This window comes from Arachis hypogaea, chromosome 19 (assembly GCF_003086295.3).
Source record: "Arachis hypogaea cultivar Tifrunner chromosome 19, arahy.Tifrunner.gnm2.J5K5, whole genome shotgun sequence".
NCBI classification, from domain to species: Eukaryota; Viridiplantae; Streptophyta; class Magnoliopsida; order Fabales; family Fabaceae; genus Arachis; species Arachis hypogaea.
This window is the reverse complement of record NC_092054.1, coordinates 106,734,884-106,745,954: the sequence shown is the minus strand read 5'-3', so window position 1 is coordinate 106,745,954 and position 11,071 is coordinate 106,734,884. Positions and strand designations below refer to the sequence as shown.

Genomic DNA, 11,071 nt, shown 5'->3' with positions numbered 1-11,071 from the left:
ACCGCACGGCTAATCATCTGTCGGTTCTCACTCATGTTGGAATAGGATCCATTGATCCTTTTCCGTCTGTCACTACGCTCAACACTCGCGAGTTTGAAGCTCGTCACAGTCATCCCTTCCTAGATCCTACTCGGAATACCACAGACAAGGTTTAGACTTTCCGGATCTCAGGAATGGCCGCCAATAATTCTAGCCTATACCACGAAGACTCTGATCGTGAACCAGGAGGCTAAGAGATACACACTCATGCTATTACAGATAGAACGGAAGTGGTTGTCAGGCACGCGTTCATAGGTAAGAATGATGATAAGTGTCACGGATCATCACATTCAACAGGTTAAAGTGCGAGTGAATATCTTAGAATAAGAATAAGCTTGAGTTGAATAGAAAAACAATAGTACTTTGCATTAATTCATGAAGAATAACAGAGCTTCACACCTTAATCTATGGGGTGTAGAAACTCCACCGTTGAAAATACATAAGTGAAAGGTCTAGGCATGGCCGTGAGGCCAGCCTCTCAAACGTGTACAATGGTCTCAGTTTCAAAAAATGAAAACTGGATAAAAACAAATCACTAAAGGTAGTTTTTATACTAAACTAGTAGCTAGGGTTACAGAAAATGAGTAAGTGATGCAGAAATCCACTTCCGGGCCACTTGGTGTGTGTTTGAGCTGAGCATTGAGTTTTACACGTGTAGAGACTTCTCTTGGAGTTAAACGCCAGGTTGCAGCCTGTTTGTGGCATTTAACTCTGGTTTGTAACCTGTTTCTAGTGTTTAACTTCAGAATAGGGCAAGAAGTTGGTGTTTGAACGCCAGTTTGCGTCATCAAAACTCGGGCAAAGTATGGACTATTACATATTGCGGGAAAGCGCAAGATGTCTAATTTACAACGCAATCGAGAGCGTGCCAATTGGGCTTCTATAGCTCCAGAAAATCCACTTCGAGTGTAGGGAGGTCAGAATCCACAAACATCTACAGTCCTTTTTCAACCTCTCAATCAGATTTTTGCTCTGGTCCCTCAATTTCAGCCAGAAAATACCTGAAATTATAGAAAAACACACAAACTCATAGTAAAGTCCAGAAAAGTGATTTTTGCATAAAAAATAATAAAAACATAGTAAAAACTAACTAAATTATACTAAAAACTACCTAGAAACAATGCCAAAAAGCGTATAAATTATCCGCTCACCACAACACCAAACTTAAATTGTTGCTTGTCCCCAAGCAACTGAAAATTAAATAGGATAAAAAGAAGAGAATATACTATAAATTCCAAAATATCAATGAAACTTAGCTCCAATTAGATGAGCGGGACTAGTAGCTTTTTGCCTCTGAATAGTTTTGGCATCTCACTTTATCCTTTGAAGTTCATAATGATTGGCATCTATAGGAACTCAGAATTCAGATAGTGTTATTGATTCTCCTAGTTCAGTATGTTGAGTCTTGAACACAGCTACTTTATGAGTCTTGGCCGTGGCCCTAAGCACTTTGTTTTCCAGTTTTACCACCGGATACATAAATGCCACAGACACATAACTGGGTGAACCTTTTCAGATTGTGACTCAGCTTTGCTAGAGTCCCCAATTAGAGGTGTCCAGGGTTCTTGAGCACACTCTTTTTGCTTTGGATCACGACTTTAACCGCTCAGTCTCAAGCTATTCACTTGACACCTTCACGCCACAAGCACATGGTTAGGGACAGCTTGGTTTAGCCGCTTAGGCCAGGATTTTATTCCTTTAGGCCCTCCTATCCATTAATGCTCAAAGCCTTAGATCCTTTTTACCCTTGCCTTTTAGTTTAAAGGGTTACTGGCTTTTTGCTCTTGCCTTTTGGTTCAAAGAGCTCTTGGCTTTTTCTGCTTGCTTTTTCTTTTTCTTTCTTTTTTTTTTCTTTTATTTTCGCCATTTTTTTCAGCAAGCCTTGTTTTTCACTGCTTTTTCTTGCTTCAAGAATCAATTTTATGATTTTTTATATTATCAATAACATTTCTCCTTTTTCATTATTCTTTCAAGAGCCAACTATTTTAACATTTATAAACAACAAATTCAAAAGACATATGCACTGTTCAAGCATTCATTCAGAAAACAAAAAGTATTGTCACCACATTTAAATAATTAAAATAATTTCAAGGATGAATTCGAAATCATGTACTTCTTGTTCTTTTGTGGTTAAATCATTTTTCATTTAAGAAAGGTGATGGATTCATAGGACATTCATAGCTTTAAGGCATAGACACTTAAACACTAATGATCATGTAATAAGGACACAAACATAAACAAACATAAAGCATAGTAAATGAAAAATAGAAAAATAAAGAACAAGGAAATTAAAGAACGGGTCCACCTTAGTGATGGCGGCTAGTTCTTCCTCTTGAAGATCTGATGGAGTGCTTTAGCTCCTCAATGTCTCTTCCTTGCCTTTGTTGCTCCTCCCTCATAGCTCTTTGATCTTCTCTAATTTCATGGAGGAGGACGGAATGCTCTTGGTGCTCCACCCTTAGTTGTCCCATGTTGGAACTCAATTCTCCTAGGGAGGTGCTAATTTGCTCCCAATAGTTTTATCGAGGAAAGTGTATCCCTTGAGGCATCTCAGGGATTTCATGATGAGGAATTTTCTCATGCTCTTGTTGAGGTCCATGAGTGGGCTCTCTTGTTTGCTCCATCCTCTTTTTAGTGATGGGCTTGTCCTCTTCAATGAGGATGTCTTCCTCTATGACAATCCCAGCCGAATTACAGAGGTCACAGATGAGTTGACCACAACTTCATAGAAGTGGTCTTGATGGACCTTTGAGATGAATCTCTCCATCTTCTATGACTCAGAGGTGGAAGCTTTTGCCTTTCCTTTCCTCTTTCTAGAGCTTTCTCTGGCCTTGGGTGCCATAAATGGTTATAGAAAAACAAAAAGCAACATTTTTACCATACCAAACTTAGAAGTTTTGCTCGTCCTCGAGCAAAAGAAGAAAGAAAGTAGTAGAAGAAGAAGAAAATGGAGGAGATGGAGGGAGATATGTGGTTCGGCCAAAGGGTAGAAGTAGTGGTTGTAAAGGATTTTGAATTTGAAGGTAGATGGGGGTTTGGGGGAGAGTGAATGAGGTGATTGGTGAAGGGTATTTGGGGAAGAGATATGGAGGTGATTGGTGAAGGGTATTTGGGAAAGAGTGTTATAAAACGGTGGGAGAGAGAGAGAGGTGGGGTAGGTGGGGATCCTGTGGGGTCCACAGATCCTGAGGGGTCAAGGACTTATCATCCCTGCTCCATTTAGGCGTGTAAACACCCTTAGATTGCAATCTTGGCGTTTAACGCCAGACTGCTGCTTGTTTCTGGCGTTAAACGCCAGACTGTAGCTTATTTCTGGCGTTTAACGCCAGCTTGATACTTCTTTCTGGCGTTAAACGCCAGTCTGATGCTTCTTACTAGCGTTTAAACACCAGTAAGCTCTTCCTCTAGGGTGAGCTATTTTTAATGCTGTTTTTCATTCTGTTCTTGATTTTTCAGTTATTTTTGTGACTTCACATGATCATCAACCTACAGAAAATATAAAATAACAATATAAAATAAATAGATATAATTAAATAACATTGGGTTGCTTCCCATTAAATGCTTCTTTAACGTCAATAGCTTGACAGTGAGCTCTCATAGAGCCTCACAGATAATCAGAGCATTGTTGGGGCCTCTCAACACCAAACATAGAGTTTGGTTGTGGCCTCCCAACACCAAACTTAGAGTTTGAATGTGGGGGTTCTGTTTGACTCTGTGTTGAGAGAAGCTTTTCATGCTTCCTCTCCGTGGTTACAAAAGGAGAACCTTGAGTCTTGAATACAAGGTAGTCCTCATTCAACTGAAGGACCAACTTTCCTCTGTCAACATCAATCACAGCTTTTGCTGTGGCTAGGAAGGGTCTGCCAAGGATGATGGATTCATCCTCATCCTTCCCAGTGTCTAGGATTATGAAATCAGCAGGGATGTAAAGGCCTTTAACCTTCACTAGCACGTCCTCAACTAGTCCATAAGCCTGTTTCATTGATTTGTCCGCCATCTCTAGTGAGATTCTTGCAGCTTGTACCTCAAAGATTCCCAGTTTCTCCATTACAGAGAGTGGCATGAGGTTTATCCCTGACCCCAGGTCACATAAAGCCTTCTCAAAGGTCATGGTGCCTATGGTACAAGGTGTGAAGAATTTTCCGGGATCCGGTTTCTTCTGAGGTAATGTCTGCCTCATTAATGCATTCAGTTCATTGGTGAACAAGGGGGTTTCATCCTCCCAAGTCTTAGTACCAAATAACTTGGCATTCAGCTTCATGATTGCTCTTAGATATTTAGCAACTTGCTCTTCAGTGATGTCTTCATCCTCTTAAGAGGAAGAATATTCATCAGAGCTCATGAATGGCAGAAGGAAGTTCAATGGAATCTCTATGGTCTCTGTATGAGCCTCAGATTCCTTTGGCTCTTCAAAGGGAAACTCCTTTCTGTCCAGAGGACGTCCCATGAGGCTTTTCTCACTGGGACTCACGTCCACCTCACTCTCTCCAGGTTCGACCATGTTGGTCATGGTTATGGCCTTGCACTCTCTCTTGGAATTTTCTTCTGTATTACTTGGGAGAGTACTGGGAGGAGTTTCAATAATCTTCTTACTCAGCTGACCCACCTGTGCCTCCAAATTTCTAATGGAGGTCCTTGTTTCATTCATGGAAATTAGTGTGGTCTTGGATAGATCAAAGACTATGGTTGCCAGGCCAGAATGGCTCTGTTCAGAATTCTATGTCTGTTGCTGAGAAGATGATGGAAAAGGTGGTACGCGGAATCGTGATTACACTTTAATTATGTAAAGTTCATCGCTCTTTCTTTCCCTGGAAATGGCGCCAAAAATATGATGCCAAGACCATGGTTCACAACTCCGTGTAACTAACCAGCAAGTGCATTGGGTCGTCCAAGTAATACCTTACGTGAGTAAGGGTCGAATCCCACAGAGATTGTTGGTATGAAGCAAGCTATGGTCACCTTGTAAATCTCAGTCAGGCAGATATAAAACAGTTACGGAGTTTTCGAAAATAATATAATAAAATAGGGATAGAAATACTTATGTAAATCATTGGTGAGAATATCAGATAAGCGAATAGAGATGCTTTCGTTCCTCTGAACCTCTGCTTTCCTGCTATCTTCATCCAATCAGTCTTACTCCTTTCCATGGCTGGCTTTATGCAAGGGCATCACCGTTGTCAGTGGCTACATCCCCTCCTCTCAGTGAAAAATATGCTCACATGCTCTGTCACAGCACGGCTAATCATCTGTCGGTTCTCGATCATGCTGGAATAGGATTCACCCTCCTTTTGCGTCTGTCACTAACGCCCAGCACTCGTGAGTTTGAAGCTCATCACAGTCATTCAATCATTGAATCCTACTCGGAATACCACAGACAAGGTTTAGACTTTCCGGATTCTCGTGAATGCCGTCATCATTCTAGCTTACACCACGAAGATTCCGATTAAGAGATCTAAGAGATATTCATTCTAGCTTGTTGCATGTAGAACGGAAGTGTTTGTCAGGCACGTGTTCATAAGGGATAATGATGATGAGCGTCACATAATCATCACCTTCATCATGTTCTTGGGTACGAATGGATATCTTAGAAGCGAAATAAGATGAATTGAATAGAAAACAGTAGTACTTTGCATTAATCTTTGAGGAACAGCAGAGCTCCACACCTTAATCTATGGAGTGTAGAAACTCTACCGTTAAAAATACATAAGTGAAAGTCCAGGCATGGCCGAATGGCCAGCCCCTCTGATCTAAGAACCAGGCGTCCAAAGATATAAAAATGATCCAAAGATGCCTAATACAATAGTAAAGGGTCCTATTTATAATAAACTAGCTACTAGGGTTTACAGAAGTAAGTAATTGATGCATAAATCCACTTCCGGGGCCCACTTGGTGTGTGCTTGGGCTGAGCTTAAGTGTTGCACGTGTAGAGGTCCTTCTTGGAGTTGAACGCCAGTTTTTGTGCCAGTTTGGGCGTTCAACTCTGGTTTTGGATCCTTTTCTGGCGCTGGACGCCAGATTTGGGCAGAAAGCTGGCGTTGAACGCCAGTTTACGTCATATATTCTTGGCCAAAGTATAAACTATTATATATTGCTGGAAAGCCCTGGATGTCTACTTTCCAACGCAATTGGAAGCGCGCCATTTCGAGTTCTGTAGCTCCAGAAAATCCACTTTGAGTGCAGGGAGGTCAGAATCCAATAGCATCGGCAGTCCTTCTTCAACCTCTGAATCTGATTTTTGCTCAAGTCCCTCAATTTCAGCCAGAAAATACCTGAAATCACAGAAAAACACACAATCTCATAGTAAAGTCCAGAAATGTGAATTTAACCTAAAAACTAATGAAAATATCCCTAAAAGTAACTAGATCCTACTAAAAACATATTAAAAACAATGTCAAAAAGCGTATAAATTATCCGCTCATCACAACACCAAACTTAAATTGTTGCTTGTCCCCAATCAACTGAAAATCAAATAGGATAAAAAGAAGAGAATATACTATAAATTCCAAACTATCAATGAAACATAGCTGCAATCATATGAGCGGGACTTATAGCTTTTTGCCTCTTGAATAGTTTTGGCATCTCACTTTATCCATTGAGGTTCAGAATGATTGGCATCTATAGAAACTCAGAGTTCAGATAGTGTTATTGATTCTCCTAGTTCAGTATGATGATTCTTGAACACAGCTTCTTTATGAGTCTTGGCCGTGGCCCTAAGCACTTTGTTTTCCAGTATTACCACCGGATACATAAATGCCACAGACACATAATTGGTTGAACCTTTTCAGATTGTGACTCAGCTTTGCTAAAGTCCCCAATTAGAGGTGTCCAGGGTTCTTAAGCACACTCTTTTTTTGCTTTGGACCTTGACTTTAACCGCTCAGTCTCAAGTTTTCACTTGACACCTACACGCCACAAGCACATGGTTAGGGACAGCTTGGTTTAGCCGCTTAGACCAGGATTTTATTCCTTTTAGGCCCTCCTATCCACTGATGCTCAAAGCCTTGGGATCCTTTTTATTGCCCTTGCCTTTTGGTTTTAAGGGTTATTGGCTTTTTGCTCTTGCCTCTTGGTTTTAAGAGCTTTTGTCTTTTTCTGCTTGCTTTTCTTTCAATTATTTTTTTTCGCCTATTTTTTTTTTTTTTTGCAAGCTTTGTTCTTTGCTGCTTTTTCTTGCTTCAAGAATCATTTTTATGATTTTTCAGATTATCAAATAACATGTCTCCTAGTCATCATTCTTTCAAGAGCCAACATATTTAACATTCTTAAACAACAACTTCAAAAGACATATGCACTGTTCAAGCATACATTCAGAAAACAAGAAGCATTCCCACCACATCAATATAATTAAGCTAAGTTCAAGGATAAATTCGAAACTCATGTACTTCTTGTTCTTTTGAATTAAAACATTTTTCATTTAAGAGAGGTGATGGATTCATAGGACATTTATAACTTTAAGACAAAGTTACTAACTACTAATGATCATGTAATGAAGACACAAACATAGATAAGCACATAACATAGAAAACGAAAAACAGAGAAATAAGAACAAGGAATGAATCCACCTTAGTGATGGTGGCATTTCCTTCTTGAGGAACCAATGATGTCCTTGAGCTCTTCTATGTCTCTTCCTTGTCTTTGTTGCTCCTCCCTCATTGCTTTTTGATCTTCTCTAATTTCATGAAGGATGATGGAGTGCTCTTGATGTTCCACCCTTAGTTGCTTCCAATAATTGTTTGGAAGAAAATGTATCCCCTGAGGTATCTCAGGGATCTCTTGATTTGCAGTCAAATATTCTACCACTGAGCTATAGACCCTTGATGGAAGCTTTTGTTTTCCCTTTCCTCTTTCTAGAGGTTTCTCTGGCCTTAGGTGCCATCAATGGTTATGGAAAAAACAAAAAAGCTATGCTTTTACCACACCAAACTTAGAATGTTACTCGCCCTCGAGTAAAAAGAAGAAAGAATAGAAGAAGAAGAAGAAGATATGGAGAAGATGGATGGATGTGTGTATTCGGCCATATGGGTGGGATTGGGTGGGAGAGAGATGTTGAATCTTGAAGGTAGTGGGTGTATGGATGTGAGTGGTAGATGGAAAACAGAAGGGATGATCGTGAATGGAAAGAGAGATGATGAGGTAGGTGGGGATCCTGTGGGGTCCACAGATCCTGAGATGTCAAGGCATTTACATCCCTGCACCAATTTAGGCATGAAAAATGCCCTTGCACACAACTCTGGGCGTTCAGCGGCAGGTTGGTGCCCATTTTGGGCGTTCAACGGCCATTTGTTGCCATTTCTGGCGTTGAACGCCAGAACCATGCTTGTTCTGGGCATTCAGCGCCAGGATGTTGCCCATTTTGGGCGTTCAGCGCCAGAACCATACTCTGTTCTGGCGTTGAACGCCAGGCAGATGCTTCCTCCAGGGTGTGATTTTTCTTCTGCTGTTTTTGATTCCGTTTTCAATTTTTATATTTATTTTGTGACTCTACATGATCATGATCCTAATAAAACATGGAAAACAAAAACAAAATTAGATAAATAAACATTGGGTTGCCTCCCAACAAGCGCTTCTTTAATGTCAATAGCTTGACAGTGGGCTCTCATGGAGCCTCACAGATGTTCAGAGCATTGTTGAGACTCTCCAACACCAAACTTAGAGTTTGGATATGGGAGTTCAACACCAAACTTAGAGTTTGGTTGTGGCCTCTCAACACCAAACTTAGAGTTTGACTGTGGGGGCTTGGGTTGACTCTGCTTTGAGAGAAGCTTTTCATGCTTCCTCTCCATGGTTGCAGAGGGAGATCCTTGAGTTTTAAACACAAGGGAGTCCTCATTCCATTGAAGGACTAGTTCACCTCTGTCAACATCAATCACAGCTCTTGCTGTGGCCAGGAAAGGTCTTCCTAAGATGATGGATTCATCCTCTTCCTTTCCAGTATCCAGGACTATGAAATCAGTAGGGATGTAAAGGCCTTCAACCTTTACTAACACGTCCTCTACTTGTCCATATGCCTGTTTTCTTGAATTGTCTGCCATCTCTAATGAGATTTTAGCAGCTTGCACCCCATAGATTCCCAATTTCTCTATTACAGAGAGGGGCATGAGGTTTATTCCTGAACCAAGGTCACATAGAGCCTTAAAGATCATGGTGCCTATGGTACAGGGTATTATGAACTTTCCAGGATCCTGTCTCTTCTGAGGCAATGTCAGTTGATCCAAATCACTTAGTTCATTGATGAACAAGGGAGGTTCAACTTCCCAAGTATCAATGCCAAATAATTTGGCATTCAGCTTCATGATTGCACCAAGAAACTTGGCAGTTTGCTCTTCAGTAACATCCTCATTCTCTTCAGAAGAGGAATACTCATCAGAGCTCATGAAGGGCATAAGGAGGTTCAATGGAATCTCTATGGTCTCTAGATGAGCCTCAGAGTCCTTTGGTTCCTCAGAGGGAAGCTCCTTATTGATCACTGGATGTCCCAGGAGGTCTTCCTCCTTGGGATTCACGTCCTCCACTCCCCTTGTTGGTTCGGCCATGGTGCTTATGTCAATGGCCTTACACTCTCCTTTTGGGTTCTCTTCTGTATTGCTTGGGAGAGTACTGGGAGGAATTTCAGTGATCCTTTTACTCAGCTGGCCCACTTGTGCTTCCAAATTTCTAATGGAAGATCTTGTTTCATTCATGAAACTTACAGTAGCCTTAGACAGATCAGAGACTAAGTTTGCCAAATTAGAAGTATTTTGTTCAGAGTTCTTTGTCTGTTGCTGAGTGGATGATGGAAGAGGTTTATTATTGTTAAACCTGTTTCTTCCACCATTATTAAAGCCTTGTTGAGGCTTTTGATCCTTCCATGAGAAATTTGGATGATTTCTCCATGATGAGTTATAGGTGTTTCCATAAGGTTCACCTAAGTAATTCACCTCTGCTATTGCAGGGTTTTCAGGATCATAAGCTTCTTCTTCAGGAGAAGCCTCTTGAGTACTGTTGGATGCAGCTTGCATTCCATGCAGACTCTGAGAGATCATATTGACTTGCTGAGTCAATATTTTATTCTGAGCCAATATGGCATTCAGAGTATCAACTTCAAGAACTCCCTTCTTCATAGGCGTCCCATTGCTCATAGGATTCCTTTCAGAAGTGTATATGAACTGGTTATTAGCAACCATGTCAATGAGTTCTTGAGCTTCTGCAGGCATTTTCTTTAGGTGAATGGATCAACCTGCAGAAGTGTCCAGTGACATCTTTGATAGCTCAGATAAACCATCATAGAATATATCCAGGATGGTCCATTCTGAAAGCATGTCAGAAGGACACTTTTTGGTCAACTGTTTGTATCTTTCCCAAGCTTCATAGAGGGATTCACCTTCTTTCTGTTTGAAGGTTTGAACATCCACTCTAAGCTTGCTCAGCTTTTGAGGAGGAAAGAACTTGGCTAAGAAAGCCATGACCAGCTTATCCCAAGAGTTCAGGCTGTCTTTGGGTTGAGAATCCAACCATAATCTAGCTCTGTCTCTTACAGCAAAAGGGAGAAGCATGAGCCTATAGACTTCAGGATCTACTCCATTAGTCTTAACAGTATCACATATCTGCAAGAATTCAGTTAAGAACTGAAAAAGATCTTCAGATGGAAGTCCATGAAACTTGCAGTTCTGCTGCATCAGAGAAACTAATTGAGGTTTCAGCTCAAAGTTGTTTGCTCCAATGGCAGGAATGGAGATGCTTCTTCCATGTAAATTGGAATTAGGTGCAGTAAAGTCACCAAGCATCTTCCTTACATTATTATTATTTTTGGCTGCCATCTCCTCTTCCTGTTCGAAAATTTCTGAAAGGTTATCTCTGAATTGTTGTATTTTAGCCTCTCTTAGTTTCCTTTTTAGAGTCCTTTCAGGTTCTGGATCTGCTTCCACAAGAATGTTCTTATCCTTGCTCCTGCTCATATGATAAAGAAGAGGGCACAGAAAAATAATAATAATAATAGAGATCCTTTATACCACAGTATAGGGATCCCTGTGTGAGTAGAAGAAGAGGGGGAGAC

The 11,071-nt window shown here is 40.8% G+C and overlaps 1 non-coding gene across 1 annotated transcript; it reads left to right on the top strand.

The window, feature by feature from the left end:
* The first annotated feature begins 10,331 nt into the window (after window positions 1–10,331).
* On the top strand, window positions 10,332–10,439 carry LOC112780823 (small nucleolar RNA R71). The gene has a single exon (XR_003191636.1). It is a non-coding gene; the product is annotated as a small nucleolar RNA R71 (small nucleolar RNA).
* The last annotated feature ends 632 nt before the right edge of the window (window positions 10,440–11,071 follow it).